The 19,697-nt window shown below is 46.3% G+C and overlaps 1 pseudogene; it reads left to right on the top strand.

Annotated features, from left to right (window-relative positions):
- The first annotated feature begins 6,853 nt into the window (after window positions 1-6,853).
- Window positions 6,854-19,697, top strand: part of LOC144326327 (uncharacterized) — a 34,041-nt pseudogene continuing 21,197 nt past the window's right edge.

Raw genomic sequence — 19,697 nt, 5'->3', positions numbered from 1 at the left:
TCCATTCGTCCAAAGTCGGTACTTGTTCTTGTTTCCACCTTTGAGCTATCAGCATTCTTGCTGCGGTTATTGCGTACTGGAAGAGTTTAAAATCCCTTCTTTTTATTTCCTTTCTGGTTATCCCTAACAAGAAGGTCTCTGGTTTCTTTACGAAACTGTACTTTAGCATTTTCTTTAACTCATTATATATTGCTTCCCAGAATCCCTTCACTTTCTTACATTCCCACCACATGTGCATAAACGTGCCCTCTTTCTCTCTGCATCTCCAACATTTATTACAGATTTTGTACATTTTCCCCAGCTTAGCCGGTGTCATATACCATCTGTATACCATTTTCATGGTATTTTCTTTCAACGTTACACATGCGGTGAACTTCAGATTTTCATTCCATATTTTTTCCCATTCTTCCAGCTCTATACTATACCCTAAGTCTCTAGCCCAATGGATCATTACCTCTTTGACTTCCTCATCCATCGTATACCATTCCAATAGAATTTTGTACATTTTGGATATTAATTTACAATCATTATTAACAATTTCTGATTGAAACCTCGAATCTTTTTCATTATACCCTTTTTCTTTCACCTCCTTTTTGAACATATCACTTATCTGAAGATAGTGCAGCCAATCAAATACATGTTCTTTTATTTGCTCATATGGTTTTATTCTCCATTTCTCTCCTTCTTTTATCACCAAATCTCCATATGTGATCCAATTGCTTCTCATATTGATTTTTTTGACTTCCATTTCCTCTAGTGGGGATAACGAATGTGGTACCCCCCTTTCTAATATGTTTTTATACCTGTCCCAAACTTCAATTAAAGATTTCCGGAAAATATGATTTTCAAACGATTTATGTCCCTTCTTCTTCTCTTGTCCTAGATAGACGTGCCACCCGAATCTATTATCGAATCCCTCTAAATCCAGTAATTTTGTATTTTTAAGTTTGATCCATTCTCTTATCCAGCAAAGGCATGATGCCTCATAATGCAACCTCAAATCTGGCAGGGCAAATCCTCCTCTTGCTTTTGCATCCGTTAACAATTTATATTTGATTCTTGGCTTTTTGCCCTGCCAGATATATCTTGAGATCGTTCTTTGCCATTCCTTAAAGATTTTTACTCCTCTTATTATAGGGATCATCTGAAATAAGAATAGTATCTTGGGTAGCACGTTCATCTTTATCATTGCTATTCTGCCCCAAAGGGATAATTTTAACCTTCCCCACCCTTCCAAATCTTTCTTAATTCCGTTCCACACCGGGACATAATTATTTTGGAACAGGTCAATATTTTTCGGTGTTATCCATATTCCCAAATATTTAACTTTCTTTACAATTTCAATTCCCATTTGCTGCTGTAACATCTCCATCATTGTTTGATCCATATTTTTTGTTAGGATTTTAGTTTTTTTCCTATTTAGTATAAAACCTGCCACCTCCCCAAATTTTTCCATTTCCTCTAATACTTCCAATGCATTATTCATCGGGTCTTCCACCATTATAACCAAATCGTCAGCAAAGGCTTTGATTCTGTATTCATTTTGGCCTACTGTTACCCCCTTTATCCTTTCGTTTTTCCTAATTGAATTCAGAAGAGTCTCTAGAACCATTATGAACAGTAAGGGTGAGAGCGGGCAGCCCTGCCTGGTACCTTTTGATATCTTAATTTCTTCTGTTATCACATTATTTACTATCAACTTAGCTCTCTGTTCGTTGTATATAGCCCTTATTCCATTGAGAAAGTCGTTCCCCATCTCTAAAAATTCCATGTTTTTCAACATGAAGTCCCATGATATATTGTCAAATGCCTTTTCGGCATCTACAAACATTAACATTGCTCGTCTCTCGTTCCTAGCTGTCAGATATTCCAATATGTTTACTATGTTTCTCACATTATCCCTCATCTGTCTGCCAGGAAGAAAACCCACTTGATCTTCATGAATGATTCCCTGTAATACCTTTTTTAATCTTTTTGCCATTATTCCTGCAAAGATTTTATAATCCGTATTCAACAAAGATATCGGTCTATAATTCTTTACTTGTGTTGGGTCCGCGTCCTCTTTTGGAATAAAAGTTATGAATGCATCCTTCCAGGTTTCCGGAATTTCTTTCTCTTTGAGAATATTATTCAGCACTTCTTTCAGTGGTGTCATCAGGGTTAGCCTTAGCTCCTTATAATACCTTGCTGTAAAGCCATCTGGTCCTGGGGCTTTCCCATTTTTCAACTCTGTTATTGCCATCTTAATCTCCTCACTATCTATTGGGATATTCAGCCTCTCCCTTGCTTCTGCCGAGATCTTTTGCACCTCTCTCTCTTTTAGATATCTCTCTATTTTCCTCATGTTATTCTTCTCTTTATTCTTATACAATTGACTATAAAAATCCAAAAATCCTTTCCTGATACCTTTAGGACTAGTTATCTCTTCCTCTTTTACCTTGATTTTTTTTATTGTACTTTGTTCTTTTCTTTTTTTGATCTGCCAGGCAAGCCACTTTCCTGATTTATTCGCGAATTAAAAAAATTTTTGTCTTAATTTTTTGATATTCCATTCCACTTCTTTGTTAATTAGCATTGCAAATTGGGTTTGCAAGGCCTTAATACTTTGTTTAATTTTCATATTATTTGGTTTTTTAATTAGCTTTTGTTCGTTTTCCATAATTTGTTTTAAAATCTCTCTCTTTCCTTTCTCTCTATTCTTCTTTTTGATTGAGTTTTGTTGTATACAAAACCCTCTCATCACCGCCTTTCCTGCATCCCACACTATACTCATTTTCGTTCCTTTGTTACAGTTATCCTCGAAATACTCTTTTAATTTCTCCTGCGCCTCTTGTACAAATTTTTGGTCATCAAATAAGTAATCATTCATTCTCCATCTGAATGTTCTTTCCTCATAACTTTTCATTTCTAATTTAATCGGACTATGATCTGAGATTACTCTTGCTTCAATTTCCACTTGAGAAGTTCTTGGGATTAGCTCATCTGAGATCCAAATTTGATCTATTCTGGACATCGACTGGTTTGGTTCTGAGTAGAATGTAAACTGTTTTTCCAGTGGATGTCGTAACCTCCAAATACCTGTTAAATTACAGTTTCTAACCAATTCAAAAAATGTTTTGGGTAGTTTACCTTCCTTCGTTCCACTGTCCCTCAGTCTGTCCATTTCTGTTGAAACTACCCCGTTCATATCTCCCATCAGAATTATCTTTTGATCCATGTATTCCAACAATATTTCTTCCAAATTTTTGTAAAAGTCAGTTTTATTTCCATTAGGTGCATAGATCCCAACAATTATTATCTTTTCACCTTGCCAGTCAATTTGAATCCCGATAATTCTCCCCTCTTCATCCTTAAAAATTTGCTGGGCTTCTATTTTACTTTTCACATACAGAATCACTCCTCTTTTCTTTTCTTTATCTGAGGATATAAATTCATTTCCGAGTCTTTTATTTATCAAAATTTTCCTATGCCTTTTAGCCACGTGTGTTTCTTGCAAGCATATTATATCTAAAAAAATTTTCTTTAGAAGTTGTTCCACTTTGTTCCGTTTTTTTTTATCGTTCAGACCATTAATATTCCAACTCCATAATTTTAATGCCATCTTTTTCCGATTTATTATAATAAATCTTACTTCTATTAATTTTATTATATTCATTCCTCTCCTTCCTCTCCCTCCTCCTCTTCCTCTCCCTCTTCTTCCTCTTCCTCCAGCTCTTCTCCAATTTCCCTCCTCTCACCCACTTCCTTCATTCCTTTTGCCTCCGCCCCTCCTGTTACTCCTTTAACTTCTTCTTCTTCCTCTATCAATAACTCTTTATATTTCCTCTGAAATTTGCCTATTTCTTCTGGACAGGTCAGTCTATGCCTTTTGTTTTTATAAGTAAAGGAGATCCCTTCCGGGAACTCCCATTTGAATTCTATATTATTTTTTTAAGGATTTTCACCTGTGGCTTATAAAGGTCTCTCCGTTTCAACAGTCTAATTGGTATATCTTTAAAAATGATTATATAACTACCATCAATAGATAGTCTTTTTTCTCTATTTTTTTGGAGTACCAAATTTCTCATGTCTCTATCCTTAAATGTTATGAGGCAGTCTCCTGGAAATTTCTTTGCCTTGGTTGTCCTCACTTTTATCCTAAAGATATTCTGAATCGTACTTGCAACCTCCTCTACTTGGAGCTCCATCCATTGTGCTAATTCTTTTATTAATTTTTGTCTAATATTCTCACCTTGACTCTCTGGTATCCCCCTCAACCTTAAATTAACTTCCCGTTGCCGAAGTTCATTCATGGAGATTGCATCCCACATTTCTTCTTGAGCTTTATTAGTTTCCAAGAGTCCTACCCTACTTTTATCCTCTTCCCGTTTCAAATCCTTCATTTCCAATTTCATCCTTTTCATTCCTTCCTCTAAGGTGTGAGTTCTTTTCGATACCTCTCTTATTTGCCCTTTAAGTTCATTTACTGTTTCATCTATCTTCCTATCCATTTTCCCAATCTTTAAATCCACCTGTTCTATTTTGGATTCTAGATTCTTCTCACTTTGCCTAATCTCAGCAAACATCTTTAGTATTTCGGCTCTGAAATCTGACTCTTGCTTGGACCCCTTTCTCTCTGCCGGGGTCCCCCCATTCCCGCCTTTCTTTGATACATGAGACATTTTGTGCAAGTAATCTTATTACCCCACTTCAGTAAATTAGAGAGAAACCTGTTCCGGTACTGGCACTTCCAATCCCCACTCAGGAAAAATAAATCAAATAATCTATATCTATTTCCTCTCTTTTGCCAAACTCAAAATAAATTCGGATCCCTTAAACCCTTAGACCCTTAGACCCTTTAAATCCATAGATGTTCAATATACATAGCACTAATGAATTAGTGATTAATTGTCCAAAGTATTCTTACATATACCTGAGTGGGGTGTCCACTCAAAAATTAGTGCAAAAACGAAGAAAAGGAGAAAAAAAAAGAAGAGAAAAGTTTATATGTAGATCTTCCCGAGGCGCTTTAGCCAGCAGTTCTTAAATCTTCATGCCCCCAATTGGGCTATTCCCTCATAAGGTCGTCAAATTGTTTTATTTAGTCACACTCTTTTTCTTCTTGCCCTCAATTGGGCTAAATCCTCAAGATACTCAGGCCGACTGAAGGTTTCCAAATAGTTTCATACAAATCCCAATCCTAAACCCCAGGTCTATCCAGTGGGTCCGCAAATACCCCCCAAAAAAGAGAAAGGAAAAACCAATTTGTAAATCCACCTCTGTCCGCCAGAGTGCCACCGTCCGACGAGGGGGAGGGAGTAGAGGAAAGGGAGACGAAGAAAGAGAAAGAAAACTGTCCCTCTTTTCTTTTAGTTCCTCGAAAACAGTAGCTATATTAGCCTAGGATGAAGTACTTCCAGTTGGCTAACATTGTATAAAATATAAAAGGGTCAGTTCCCAAAAAAGAAAAATAAGGCATCAACCCACCAACGTACCTACTTCCTCCTTCCTCTGTTCAGAAATGGAGACCAAGCTGTAATGGAGTCTAGACGCTAACGCAGTAATATCTTCCACTAAACAGAACTCCAGAGATTACGTTTTCTTCCCCCCGTCACCAAAAGGGCTAGGAATAACAGAAAATAGCAGAATATTGACTCTTTGCTCCCCCTCCAAATTCGTCTTTTGCCAGTTTTTACCAGTTTTCTTTTTTTTTCTTTTCTGGAAAGGGGAGAAGAACTTTATCCGCCAGCGTCACTCACATTATTCTGCCGCTTTGTTTACTCCCCTGCGTCCATAATGATTCCAGATAAGAGTTGAGCTCTTGTTTCCTTCTTTTTGTTCGGGTCCTTCCTTAGTTGGTATCCAAATTGCCTAGGTCCTTCTCTGAGCTCAAATTTCTTTCTTTTTTTTTTTTTTTGAGAATCCAGCGTTTCTCTTACAGGCACGGGGCTTCGCTTTCTCGGAGGCAGTTATGGCTTCCCTCAGCCCGCTTCTCCCCCCCGCCGTACTCTTCGCTCCGGAAAACGGAGTTACCTGACGGCCGGGAGGTTCGCGTTCTGGCTCCGCGGGATCCAATGTATCTGGACACCCTCCAAATACTTTTCAGGGGACCACGGCGCCCTGTGGAACCCCTATTTTCCTCCGAGAAGCTCGGGATTCTCCCAAGGAAGAAATCCCCGCCTGCCTTAGAGTCGCGCTGAACCGGAACATTCTTGAACATTCTCCACAGTTTGAGGAAGTTCCAGGCAGCTGTAAAAGTTATAAACAGTTCCGTGAAGTTTTAAAAAGTGCTCATAGTTATGAGTAGTAACGTTACATATACGATGTTTCCAACTTTTCATTTTGGGGCAACCTTTTTCCGTAACTGAGAATACTTAGTCCCTTTTCCAGTGTTTCTAAGCAAAAGTGCATCCCTTTATGATACAGGAAACTGTTTTGGGGGAAGAAAAGAAAAGTCAACAAGTTACACCCCTAGTGCCCACACAAACACACAGACACGCCTTCTTGGCACTGCCTGCTTTCATCCACATGCCTTGGGATATGTGTGAGGGTGCTTCTGAGCATGTACAAAGTACCCCCCCATACACGAAAACCCTGTCTCCACCGGCTTATCACACAGCTCACCCATGAGCATGCCTGAGTCTGGATGTGCAACTGGAGAGGGTGAGAAAAACAGTCACCCTGAACCAAATTTGAAAATTGCAATGGATAGAGAGGGGGGGAAGGATTAGATTCTCAATTATACTCTCTATTGCTTCATGTAGGTTATCAATGGAACCCCTGAAAAAGATATGGCACACAAATGATTCCCAAGGATGGGAATAAAATCTGCTTCCAGATTTCTTTGGGGAAACTCCTTGAAACTATTGCACAGATGGGAGAGCAGGAGCTGGTCGCTCGCGCATGCGCCTGGCAGGGACCTGGCCTCGTCGTGAGCAGCAGAGCTTCCCGCCGTGGGGCTCACGGCGGACTCCCGAGAAGGGCACAGAGGCTGCAGCGCCTGCTGTCGCTTACTCCAAAGTAAGTGTGTACGCACCTACCTGGGACTAGTTGGCCCGATCTGACTCAATGCACTTACTTCTGAGTAGACATTTAGGGGAGGGGGTGAAATGTTGCGTCTGCCTGTTGCACCAACAAGGAGAGGGAGCTTTCTTGCAGGAAAATCGCCAGGAAAGTGTTGTTCTTATTACACCTGTTGCTTGAGAGAACTGCCAGCACGGCAAGGAGGCAAGGTGCGCGCCCAAAGGGCGGCAGACCCGTGTATGGCTGCGCGTGTGTGAATGTGAAGTTGCGTGCAGTGGGCGAGAGACGAGACCTGCAGCCAGGGAGAAAGTGTGGTTCCCACAGGCTTTCTCATGGGAAGCGGGCAAGGCAGGGAAGAGGCGCTTGCCCTCCGAGGCTGCAGCAGGACATGATACAAGAGCGAGCGCGCAAGAGGCGTGAGCCACCCGTGCACGCCAGGCACAGATGGCAGCAGCGGCTCCCTCCGAAAGCGAGGGGCGGGGATTCGTCTTCTGAGGGTATAGGCAGCAAGGAGCCAAAGACAGCTCCCGAGCGTGCAAAGGGAAGGCAGTGTGGTGTGGCGGTTAGAGAGCTGAACGTGGGGGCCGACCTGATCTTACTCAGAGCAGAGCCACGGACATTACGGGACACAGAGAGAGTTTGGTGAGAGCCTGCAGTTCTATGATTCTTTGAGAGCAGGAGAAGGACTTTTCCCTACCCGCTTTCTCAATGCCATCCATCATTTTAAAAATAATAATCTTATATCTATAAAAACATATCAGTTCCAACAGTCATACAACAGAACTTCTCATCTTATACAATATTTTAGACTTCCGTCAACACCTCTGATGATTTCCCATTCTTTATCACTTATTCTGCATTTCTTAATTTCTAGATTACGTTTGTCAGGGGTTCAGGGACAGAGGCACAGGTGAGGGAGGAGACGGAGAGCGAGGGGGAAGAATCCCAGGACAGCGAGGAAGAGGATGACAATGACTTGAGGGATTCCATGAGTCTTTCAAGTGAATCGGAGGATTCCCAGAAGGGGGCGTCTGTGGTCAGGCCAAGGGGAGTCACAGGGGGGACTCGTCAGGAGCAGGGGACCAGCAGGGGAACCCAAAGTGGGAGCTGGGAGTCGGGACCGGCTTCTCCGCCAGAGCGCAGTGAAGGGGGTGGAGATTCCAGAGTGACAGGGGAAGCAGGTCCGAAAGCAGAGAGGGAGGGGAGATCGGAGCAAGACATCCTCCCGGAAAGGGAGGGGAGTAGTGCAGGGAGTAGTGTAACTGTCAAGAGGAAGGTTAGAGGTTGCGAACGCGCGCCAAGTTCAAATGTGGAGGCGCACGGAAGAACAGGGAGCCCGGAGGAGGAGCCAGGTCCCAAAGCACGCAGGAGGGGGGAAGAGCTGTCTGGGGATTCCGCGTCAGGGGAATCCAGGAGGGGCGAAACCCCAGGGGGCAGGAAGACCCTGCGGAAAAGGAAAGAAAGGAAGAGGTGGAGCAGCACAAGCCTCTTAAACTGGTGCAGAGGAGGGACTGACTCAGAGGGGACTTCAGCGGTCTAAGCGTAACAGACGTGGGGCTGCGCGCCTCGGCTGTGGAGCGTACAATACACTGCAATAAACATCTTTGTATATAAACTGGACTTGGCGTTGGTCTCTTGTGAGCTGGGACCTGAGGCAGCCCTGACAGTAAATCCCCTCTCTAAAAGAACGCAAATTTTTTTTTGCAAAGCTCACGAAGTTTGGCAGCCATGAATGCGGAGGAACAGTTAGCAGCCCTCCGAAACGCAGTCACCGAGCTTTCCACTGCGGTAGTGGTCTCCCAGAAGAAAAGTGACGAAGCGGAGGCGCGATGCCACGATCTGCAAGTCAGGTGGGAACGTGCGTGCAAAGAGGGGTTCCCGGGGTCCAGATCAGAGGGAATCGGACTCGGAAGGCGGGGGGGCAGTTTAGTAGCCCACTTCGATGGGAACCTGAAGCACTATCCCAGTTTCAGAGCAGACGTCGTATATGCGCTGCATTTGCTTCGGAAAGACTTTAAAGATGAGGAGGAGAAAGTGGGTTTTATTGTGTCCCACTTGCATGGGGAAGCTAGAGCCTGGCTGCGCAATTTGTGGCGCGAAGATGGTCCTGCCCGCAGAGATTCTGACGAATTTATCAAAGCCATGGACGCTTGCTTCCTATCTACCGTGGACGTTGATGTGGCGCGACGGGAGATGCATGGATTGCGGCAAGGCAAGGCTACAGTGCGTCAGTACCATTCTCGCTTTTTTGCATTGCTGAATGTGCTGGGCTGGGAAAAGGACTCCCAAGCAGTGAGAGATTTGTTCTGGGAAGGGCTCCATGGCTCCATAAAGGATGAGTTGGCCAGGGGAGACAGACCTCAGACCCTAGCAGACGTCGTGCAGAGGGCACTCACGATTGGAGTGCGCCACGAAGAACGTCCTTGGCACAGTGAGGAGGGTCGCCAGGTGCGCGCACCAGCTAAAGCGCCTCCTTTTATTCCCAGGGATCTGGGCCGTGCGCATCCCTCGCCTCTGCTGAGGCAGGGGGAGGAACCGATGGAGCTTGGTGGTGCTAAGGCTCAAACAGCGGCCGGAGCCCCAGCGGCCGGTGCAGTCAAGGCGAAGCCTCCTAGAGGGAGCAGGAAGTGTTACATCTGTGACAGTGCGCAGCACATGGCCAAAGAGTGTCCCCAGAGGCTCCAGAAGCACACTGCAGCATTAGCAACAGTAACAGAAGAGGTGCTTCACGGAGAGCAGTTTCAGGGAAACGACAGTGCCTGGCTGGAAGCAGAAATGCTGGGGCTCAGCCAGGCGAGTCAGTAAAGCAGTCCCCAGCGATTTTGCAGCATACAGACCCCTTACCACCCAAGCCAGTGGTGCAGCTCACTGCAACGCTCCAGCTACCTAATGGACCCACCCTGGAAGTCCCCATTACAATCGACTCCGGTAGCAACGCGGACTTTGTGGGGGTGCAGTTCATCAAGCAGCATCGCATAGCGCTTCTAGCAGCCACACAGCCCCTGAACGTCGTCACGGTCGATGGCAGGAAGTTGCTCGGCGGGCAAGTTGTACAACAGACGCCACCCATGGTGATGCAGATTGGGAATCATCGCGAGGTCATCAGCTTCAATGTCACCCGCCTGTCAGACACGCCTATAGTGTTAGGCATGAGCTGGCTGGATAGACACAGTCCAACATTAGCGTGGTACCAGCGGCAGCTCACCTTTGGCTCATCTTACTGCGCACAACATTGCATCCAGACAGGCCAGGAGGAGGAGGGCCAGGAGGAAGGGCGGCAGTTACACCTCGGCATGGTGCAGGCAGTCCCCCACAAGTACAAGGGGTTTTTGGAGGTCTTCTGCGAAAAGGAAGCTGACCAGTTGCCACCCCACCGGCCCTACGACTGTGCGATTGACTTTTTACCAGGGGCGACGCTGCCGACTGCAAAGCTGTATTCCATGTCTGAGGATGAGATGCAAGAACTCAGGGAGTTCATAGAGCACAATTTGAAGCGGGGATTCATCCAGGAATCCAAAGCAATGGGGGGCAGTCCTGTGTTTTTCGTGAAGAAGAAGGACACGCCCCAAAAGAGACTCATTGTGGACTATCGGGCCATAAACTCGATGACAAAGCCCAAGGCTTTTCCCATGCCCAAGATTGACGACCTGCTAGCGACGGTGAGGAAGGGGAAGATCTTCACCAAGTTGGATCTACGCGGAGCATACAATCTCATACGCATGCGTGAGGGCGATGAGTGGAAGACGGCCATGTTCACGCCGTTGGGCACCTATGAATACAGAGTTATGCCTTTTGGTCTCCAAAATGGCTCCCACTGTTTCCAAGCATTTATGCACCACGTGCTAGCGGGACTCCTCTACAAGAAGTGCGTATGCTTCCTCGACGACATCCTGATCTTCTCGGAATCGCAGGAAGCTCACGAGAGGGACGTAAAGGAGGTCCTGCAGAGACTACGGGAACACAGACTCTACACCAAACTGGAGAAGTGCCAGTTCGACGTAACGGAGGTGGATTTCCTGGGCTACAGGCTATCCGACAAGGGACTAGCCATGGACAGCGTCAAGGTCCGTGCGGTGTTGGACTGGAAGAGCCCGCGCAATCGGAAGGAGGTCCAGAGGATCGTCGGTTTCGCCAACTTTTACCGCAAATTCATCAGGGGTTTCGCGAAAGAGACGGCAGCAATCACGGACACTCTCAGTTCCAAAAAGAAGAAGTTCACCTGGACGGACCAGGCGGAGCAGTCCTTTCGGAAACTTAAGAGCCTCTTCGCATCCGAGGAACAGCTGCTACACGTGAATCCCGGCAGGCCCATGCGGGTCGAGACTGACGCATCCGACAGAGCGGTGGGGGCCGTCCTCTTGCAGGAAGATCCGCAAGGGAACTGGAGGCCCTGCGCTTTCTATTCCCGGAAGCTCAGCAAGTCGGAACAGAACTACACCATCTGGGACAGGGAGTTGTTGGCCATTCACGCGGCTTTCAAAGCGTGGCGGCACTTCCTCATAGGAGCCAAGCACACCGTGCAGGTCCACACGGACCACAAGAACCTAGAGTATTGGCGCACGGCGAAGCTCCAGAGCCAGAGGCACATACGCTGGACGGAATTCTTCGCGGATTTCGACTTCCGAATAGAGTACATCCCGGGAGACTCCAATGTCATAGCAGCTGCGCTCTCCAGGAAACCGCAATATCTCGAGGAAGCGGCAACAGCGGCAGCCAAGCACATTTCCGCACCGCAGGCGTGGGCGTGCGCTTCAGCCGTCGTGGACCTGGACGCGGTGCGTTGCGCGCTGCAAACGGATCAGTTTGCACAATCCAAGATGGAAGAGCTGCGCAGAGGTACAGCGAGGGACGACGAGTTCCAGATACGCGACGGTCTGCTAACTCGCAAAGGTGCCCTCTACGTGCCGGGGGACGATCTCCGCGCGAAGGTTCTGCAGCAGTTGCACGACGCACCCAGCGCGGGTCATTTCGGCAAGGAGAAGACAGCGGACTTGGTAGCCAGGGACTTTTGGTGGCCCCAAATGCGAGGAGAGGTCGCGGATTACGTCGCCAGGTGTGACACCTGTCAGAGGTCCAAGCCAGTGCACAAGAAGCCAGCGGGACTACTGGAACCGCTGGAGACGCCACTACAGCCGTGGGAGCGGGTGGCGCTGGACTTTGTTACTGATCTGCCCAGCTCCCGAGGCAAGACGGCGGTACTTGTGGTTGTAGACCTGTTCACCAAGATGGCGCACTTCATTCCTTGCGCGAAGGTGGCGACAGCGGAACAGACCGCCAAACTGTTCATAGACCACGTATTCAGGGTGCACGGCTTACCACGGTCCATCCTGTCCGACCGGGGTCGCCAATTCATTTCCAGTTTCTGGCAGAAGCTCCTAGGTATCCTGAACGTCAAGATCAACTTAGCGTCGGCAAGACATCCACAGACCAACGGCCAAGCGGAAAGGGTCAACGCCATCATGCAGCAGTACCTGCGATGTTACGCCAATCAACGACCTGCAGCTTGGGTGGACTACTTGCCGATGGCCGAGTTTGCCTACAACAACACGAAGCACGCGTCAACGGGGGTGACACCGTTCTTCGCCAACAATGGGCGACATCCCAGAACCTTCCCGGGGTTGGTGACGACGGGGGAGGGGGAGCCGCAGGGAGCTGACCATTTAGCAGCAGAACTGCAGGAGGTCCACGAGGAGCTTCGGCGGCACTTGGAGCTAGCTAAACAAGCCTATAAAGTGCAGGCGGACAGGCACAGGAGGGCAGGAGAAGACATCCAGGTGGGGGACTGGGTATGGTTAGCAGCCCAAGCGGTGCCGGCCAAGTCGTTAGCTAAGAAGAAGCTAGGACACAGGCAGCTAGGGCCGTACCAAGTTGAGGCCAGGATCAATCCCGTAGCTTTTCGGTTGACCCTCCCAGAAGGTTCCAGAATGCACCCGGTCTTTCATAGGTCGGTGCTCACACCCTACAAGGCCCCACACAGATTTCAGGAGTCAGGGACGGCACCAGACCCACGCAGAGGGTCACCAAGGGGGGGGGGAGTCACCGAGGGCCACGCCACTCAACGAGGTCACAGAAATTCTGGACTCGAGATGGGGGGAAGAGGGAGTAGAATATCTTCTCGCCAGAGAAGGTACCCCGGCCAGCGCCAACAGTTGGGTGCCGGACTACGCTCTGGAGGAACCTCTTCTCAAAGACGAGTTCCATGCCTTTTTCCCCACACAGGCCCATGCCAGCCGAGTATTTCGACGACTGGCTTTTTATGCCCACACTTTCAGCCAGCACTTTCCGGGGGTTCTCCTCCGCAGAGGAGACGACGCCAGAATCGAGCCCTCCAAGGGGATCGTGCTCGGGGGTGGACACGGACCCCTCTTACTGGTGGGACGATCAACCAGAAGAGGACTGGCGCAGGAGGTGGCTGAGGGGGCCTTGGCAAACAGCACCGCCCGAAGTAACAAGGGGAGAGGAGGACGCGAACAAGTTGGGGGACGAACCCGAGTTCGAGCACACATACACTGAACTGGAAGCAGAGGAGATCGACGTCGACGACCTGTGTCCAGCATCTACCCCCGCAACGACGGAGCTCCCAGAACCTGCGCCCGAGCGGCGGGAGGGGGGAAGGGGGGGCTTCGAGGGGGGATGGATGTCAGGGGTTCAGGGACAGAGGCACAGGTGAGGGAGGAGACGGAGAGCGAGGGGGAAGAATCCCAGGACAGCGAGGAAGAGGATGACAATGACTTGAGGGATTCCATGAGTCTTTCAAGTGAATCGGAGGATTCCCAGAAGGGGGCGCCTGTGGTCAGGCCAAGGGGAGTCACAGGGGGGACTCGTCAGGAGCAGGGGACCAGCAGGGGAACCCAAAGTGGGAGCTGGGAGTCGGGACCAGCTTCTCCGCCAGAGCGCAGTGAAGGGGGTGGAGATTCCAGAGTGACAGGGGAAGCAGGTCCGAAAGCAGAGAGGGAGGGGAGATCGGAGCAAGACATCCTCCCGGAAAGGGAGGGGAGTAGTGCAGGGAGTAGTGTAACTGTCAAGAGGAAGGTTAGAGGTTGCGAACGCGCGCCAAGTTCAAATGTGGAGGCGCGCGGAAGAACAGGGAGCCCGGAGGAGCCGCCAGGTCCCAAAGCACGCAGGAGGGGGGAAGAGCTGTCTGGGGATTCCGCGTCAGGGGAATCCAGGAGGGGCGAAACCCCAGGGGGCAGGAAGACCCTGCGGAAAAGGAAAGAAAGGAAGAGGTGGAGCAGCACAAGCCTCTTAAACTGGTGCAGAGGAGGGACTGACTCAGAGGGGACTTCAGCGGTCTAAGCGTAACAGACGTGGGGCTGCGCGCCTCGGCTGTGGAGCGTACAATACACTGCAATAAACATCTTTGTATATAAACTGGACTTGGCGTTGGTCTCTTGTGAGCTGGGACCTGAGGCAGCCCTGACAACGTTTAAGTATCCTTAACTAATAATGCTTTTCATAGTCTTTCTTGCAGTATTTCAAACTATCCACCTTACCAAACTTCTTGCAGTCCTACTAGCGTAATCTGTTCATCACAATTACTTTTCAAATAGTTCATATATTTACTCCAGTCTTCTATGAATCTCTGATCCCGCAGGTTTCGAATCCTTCCTGTTAATTTATCTAATTCTGCATAGTCCATCAACTTCACCCTCCATTCTTCTTTCGTTGGTAGTTCTTTCTGCTTCCATTTTTGTGCCAATAATATTCTTGCTGCAGTCATTGCATATAAAAACAACTTACAATCCTGTCTATTAATATCATCTCCTACAATGCCAAGTAAAAATGCTTCTGGTTTCTTAATCAATGTATATTTCAACATCTTTTTCATCTCATTATATATCATTTCCCGGAAGCTTTTCACTTTTTTACATTCCCACCACATGTGATAAAAAGGTCCTTCCTTTTCTTTACATTTCCAACATTTATTACTTATTTTATACATTTTAGCTAATTTTACTGGGGTGATATAACACCTATACATCATTTTCATCACATTTTCTTTCAAAGCATTGCATGCAGTGAATTTTAATCCTTCCTTCCACAGTTTCCCCCAATCTTTTAACTGTATATTATACCCAAAATCTTTGGCCCAGTGTATCATAACCGACTTTACCTCTTCATCTTTCAAATGCCATTCAAGCAGCAATTTATACATTTTAGACAAATTTTTTAATTTATTATTCAATACATCAATTTCAAATTTTGATTTGTTATCATCAAATCCTTTCCCCCTCAAATCCTGTTTAAACATTTCATTGACTTGGCAATAGTGCAGCCAATCACTTACATATTCTTTAACCTAAAAGAATAACCGCTTTAACCCAAGTGGTTAGCACGCTGTCCACCAGCCCAAAGAGTGCTGGATTGTCTGTGTGCCGCTTGTTCGCTTATGGTAGTCTGTTGTAACATACACAGAGCTACTCTCTCTCTTAGTTACTGATTAACTGGAGTCCTGGAGCCGCTCCGTCTGCAACAACACAACATACTGGTTGAGACACACAAACTCTACACACAGACTGAGGCCCACAGAGATGGCTGGTTACATTTATAGGGAACCCAAGATGAGTCCCGAGTCACAGTGACCCAGCATTTGACTGCTAACACTTAGGCTTGACAGATTTGTGTAGCCCTCGTAGGCCGCGCTGCCTAGGCCTGGCCTGCTTCTGCTCTCAAGAACCTTTGTCTCCTGACAAAACCTCAGGCCTGTCCTTAAGCGCTTAGCCATCTTCTGGGTTCTTGGGACAGGAGCATGCAGCTAAAGTGTCCCATCCTTGCTGCTCCTCACCAGTTCAGAGTCAGGCAGGTCTTTGGCCAGTTTGTGGTGATGTAGCACCCTGCTTGTGGTTAACGCTTAGCTGGAATGAAATATTCAACGCAGCAATAGAGAAATTAAAATAATAATTTATTTGTCAGACAAATAAATGAGAGGCACAGTGGTATATGGTTACCAAGCTCTGGCCCTGCCTTCCTGCCATTATGGCCAGCACTTATATTTCCTTAACCCAGCCCCCTTGCTCCTCCTTTGGCTGCCTCTGTCCAATCAGCCTGGTTGAAATTCCTATTGGCTGTTTGCTAGAACCAATCATAAAAGATACACCCATTTCCTATTACCTTTTATGGGAGACAGAGAGCTATATTTTCTTCTATTTATAATTGGCAAACAAGTAGCCATTAACCTTGACAAGCACCTTTAATTCTAAAATAGAGCAGATGGCTAAAACAGATGGTGGCTAATTTTATCTGAACAGAGATCTTGGGTTCACCTTCTCACACACCATCTATGAAAGAGCTCCTTCTTTGGAGGTCTTTAAGCAGAGGCTCGACAACCATATATCAGGAGTGCTCTGATGGTGTTTCCTGCTTGGCAGGGGTTTGGACTTGATGGCCCTTGTGGTCTCTTCCAACTCTATGATTCTATGATTCTATGAAATAAGAATCTAACATTTCTCACTTTCTAGATGCTTAGACAACAGAATATCATATTATACATAACATAAATAACCTTTTAAAAGGAAAAGAAATCTTTGCAGAGTAAAAGGATCTGTTTAAAAAGAAACAACTTTAAAAAAGGCTTCCCAAAATATTCCCTCCCTTTCTGCCAGCCAGATGCTTAGCCTTTTTGACCTTTAGGCAAATGACTCTTTGTATGATGAGAGGCCAAATGGCAAAACCTTACTATTTACCTACTTCTTAATTTAACCGCTTTTACAGCTTAATTGTACTCTGCAACATGCAAGGTCAGCGACCTCGCTCTCAGTCTTTTTATGACCGCAATAAACCAGAGGGGCCCTCTGCCCAAAGAGCTTGCCAGCTGCCTGCTGGTTTCCTGCCTCAAATTTGTGAATTTAAGCTCATTTTTAGAATACAGGAATCTGATCAAAATATAAGCCTTGATTAAAATGCAGGCTATGATCAGATGCCTCAGCGATGCATCGACTTTGATGTGATCGAGAGAAGTGAAGCTACTGTGGAACCATTGCTCTGCCAAGTCCTCAAGGGGCGGTACAGAGTTCTCCTCCCTCCCACTTAGTCCCACAGCCACGCTGAGAGGCAGGGACTGGGCATTCAGTGAGCTTCACGCCTAGTGTGGATTTGGACCCTGGTCTTCAACACTCTTGCCACTACCTGTCAGAGGAACTGGCAAAAAGCCACAGGAAAAGATTTTGCAAGGATACAACAGTCTCTCAATCTGTGCACTTTTGCCCATGCTAGACCCCAGCAATGCTTATGCAGCTGCAGTAAAAGAGCCAGGATGCTTCCTTGGATGTTTGAGCATGGGCCATACTGGAGATCTAACTCCTTTTTGTGTCTCTCCTCCTGCTGTAGGTCCGAGGGCGGCTTCCAAAGAAGCTACTGGGTAAGTTTGTTTTACTTAAAGTCTTTGGAAAAGAGGTGGACAATATTGACGCTGCTTCTGTGCAGTCGCTTTGACTGTGAGCCCGATCGAGATGCACAACAGTGCACTGCCGCCTTGGGCAAACGAGAAGCTATGGAGGCATCATGCAACTTTTTGTTCTTTTCAAAGTTTGCACTTCAAGACTTTTATTTTTTTAAAAAATCCCCTTTGCAAATTCGAGAAGTTTCCCCATGTTGTGCCTCAGCATTTGACGCTGCTTCTGTGCAGCCTCACCAGTGCACTGTGCTCACTAGAAAGACTCCCTTAAAAATCCATTCTTTGCCAAACTCATTTTGGCACCAATGCTCTCCCTGATAACAACAACAACAACAATTTATTATTTATACCCCGCCCATCTGGCTGGGCTACCCCAGCCACTCTGGGCGGCTTCCAACAAAATATGAAAATACAGTAATCCATCAAATATTAAAAGCTTCCCTAAACAGGGCTGCCTTCAGATGTCTTCTAAAAGTCTGGTAGTTGTTGTTCTCTTGGACATCTGGTGGGAGGGTGTTCCACAGGGCAGGTGCCACCACCGAGAAGGCCCTCTGCCTGGTTCCCTGTAACTTGGCTTCTCGCAGCGAGGGAACCTCCAGAAGGCCCTTGGAGATGGACCCAGGTGTCTGGGCAGAACAATGGGGGTGGAGACGCTCCTTCAGGTATACTGGACCGAGACCATTTAGGGCTTTAAAGGTCAGCATCAACACTTTGAATTGTGCTCAGAAACGTACTGGGAGCCAATGTAGGTCTTTCAAGACCGGCGTTATGTGGTCTCGGCAGCCGCTCCCAGCCACCAGTCTAGCTGCCGCATTCTGGATTAATTGCAGTTTCCGAGTCACCTTCAAAGGTAGCCCCATGTAGAGCACATGGCAGTAGTCCAAGCAGGAGATAACTAGAGCATGCACCACTCTGGCCAGACAGTCTGCGGGTAGATAGAGTCTCATCCTGCGTACCAGATGGAGCTGGTAAACAGCTGCCCTGGACACAGAATTGACCTGCGCCTCCGTGGACAGCTGAAGGAGAAAAATAATCATTTCCTTAATAACATTTTAAATAGCGTATTTAACTAAAACAATAAAATTATAGCATATGTATCCATGTTTGTTAACTGATGTGGTTAAACATGGGTTTTTTGTTTTGTTAAAAACCCCCCAAAAAAACCTTAGACTGAGTTTTAGCACACATGAAAGACTTAACACAAATACTTCTTTCCTGATGTATAGCCTTTGGACTATAATGTAACTTAAATAGAAAACTATCCTCCAAAAGCATTTTATTTTAAAAATCCAATTTAAATAAAAACCAAATTTTTTAATTATTCTTTTTTAAATCATTGATTTTTATCCACTCTGTTGGGCGTACACATTGAATGTGTCATTTCAGCCAATGTCATATAGTCTATCACCTTCATCTGCCATTCTTCCAGAGTGGGTAGATCTTGGGTCTTCCAGTACTTTGCGATGAGTATTCTTGCTGCTGTAATAGCGTACATAAAAAAAGTTCTGTCTTTCCTCGACACCAATTGGCCAACAATGCCCAAAAGAAAGGCCTCTGGTTTCTTAGGAAAGGTACATTTAAGTACCTTTTTTATTTCATTATATATCATTTCCCAGAAAGCCTTAATCTTCGGGGACGTCCACCAAAGGTGGTAGAAAGTACCTTCAGTTTCTTTACACTTCCAACACTTATTGTCAGGCAAATGATATATTTTTGCTAGCTTGACTGGGGTCATGTACCACCTATAAATCATTTTCATAATATTTTCCTTTAAGGCATTGCATGCCGTAAATTTTATACCGGTGGTCCACAACCATTCCCAGTCAGCAAACATAATATTATGACCAATATCCTGTGCCCACTTAATCATAACTGATTTAACTGTTTCATCTTGTGTATTCCATTTCAGCAACAAGTTATACATTCTTGACAAATTCTTAACATTGGGTTCTAACAGTTCTGTTTCTAATTTTGATTTCTCCACCTGGAAGCCAATTTTCCTGTCTTGTTTGTAAACCTCCATTGTTTGATAATAATGGAGCCAATCTCGTACTTTTGTTTTTAGTTTCTCATGGCTCTGTAATTTCAATTTATCCCCTTCTTGTTCCAAAATTTCCCAATACTTTGGCCACCTGGCCTCCGTATTAAGTTTTTTCACCGCATTAGCCTCCAAAGGTGACAGCCACCTTGGAGTTTTATTTTCCAACAGATCTTTATATCTAGTCCAAACATTATACAGTGCTTTTCTGACAATATGGTTTTTAAAGGCCTTATGCACTTTAGCCTTATCATACCATAGATA

Source organism: Podarcis muralis, chromosome W, assembly GCF_964188315.1.
Source record: "Podarcis muralis chromosome W, rPodMur119.hap1.1, whole genome shotgun sequence".
Classification (NCBI taxonomy): Eukaryota; Metazoa; Chordata; class Lepidosauria; order Squamata; family Lacertidae; genus Podarcis; species Podarcis muralis.
Note: the sequence above shows the minus strand (reverse complement) of the source record. Positions and strands in the feature narration are given on the sequence as shown.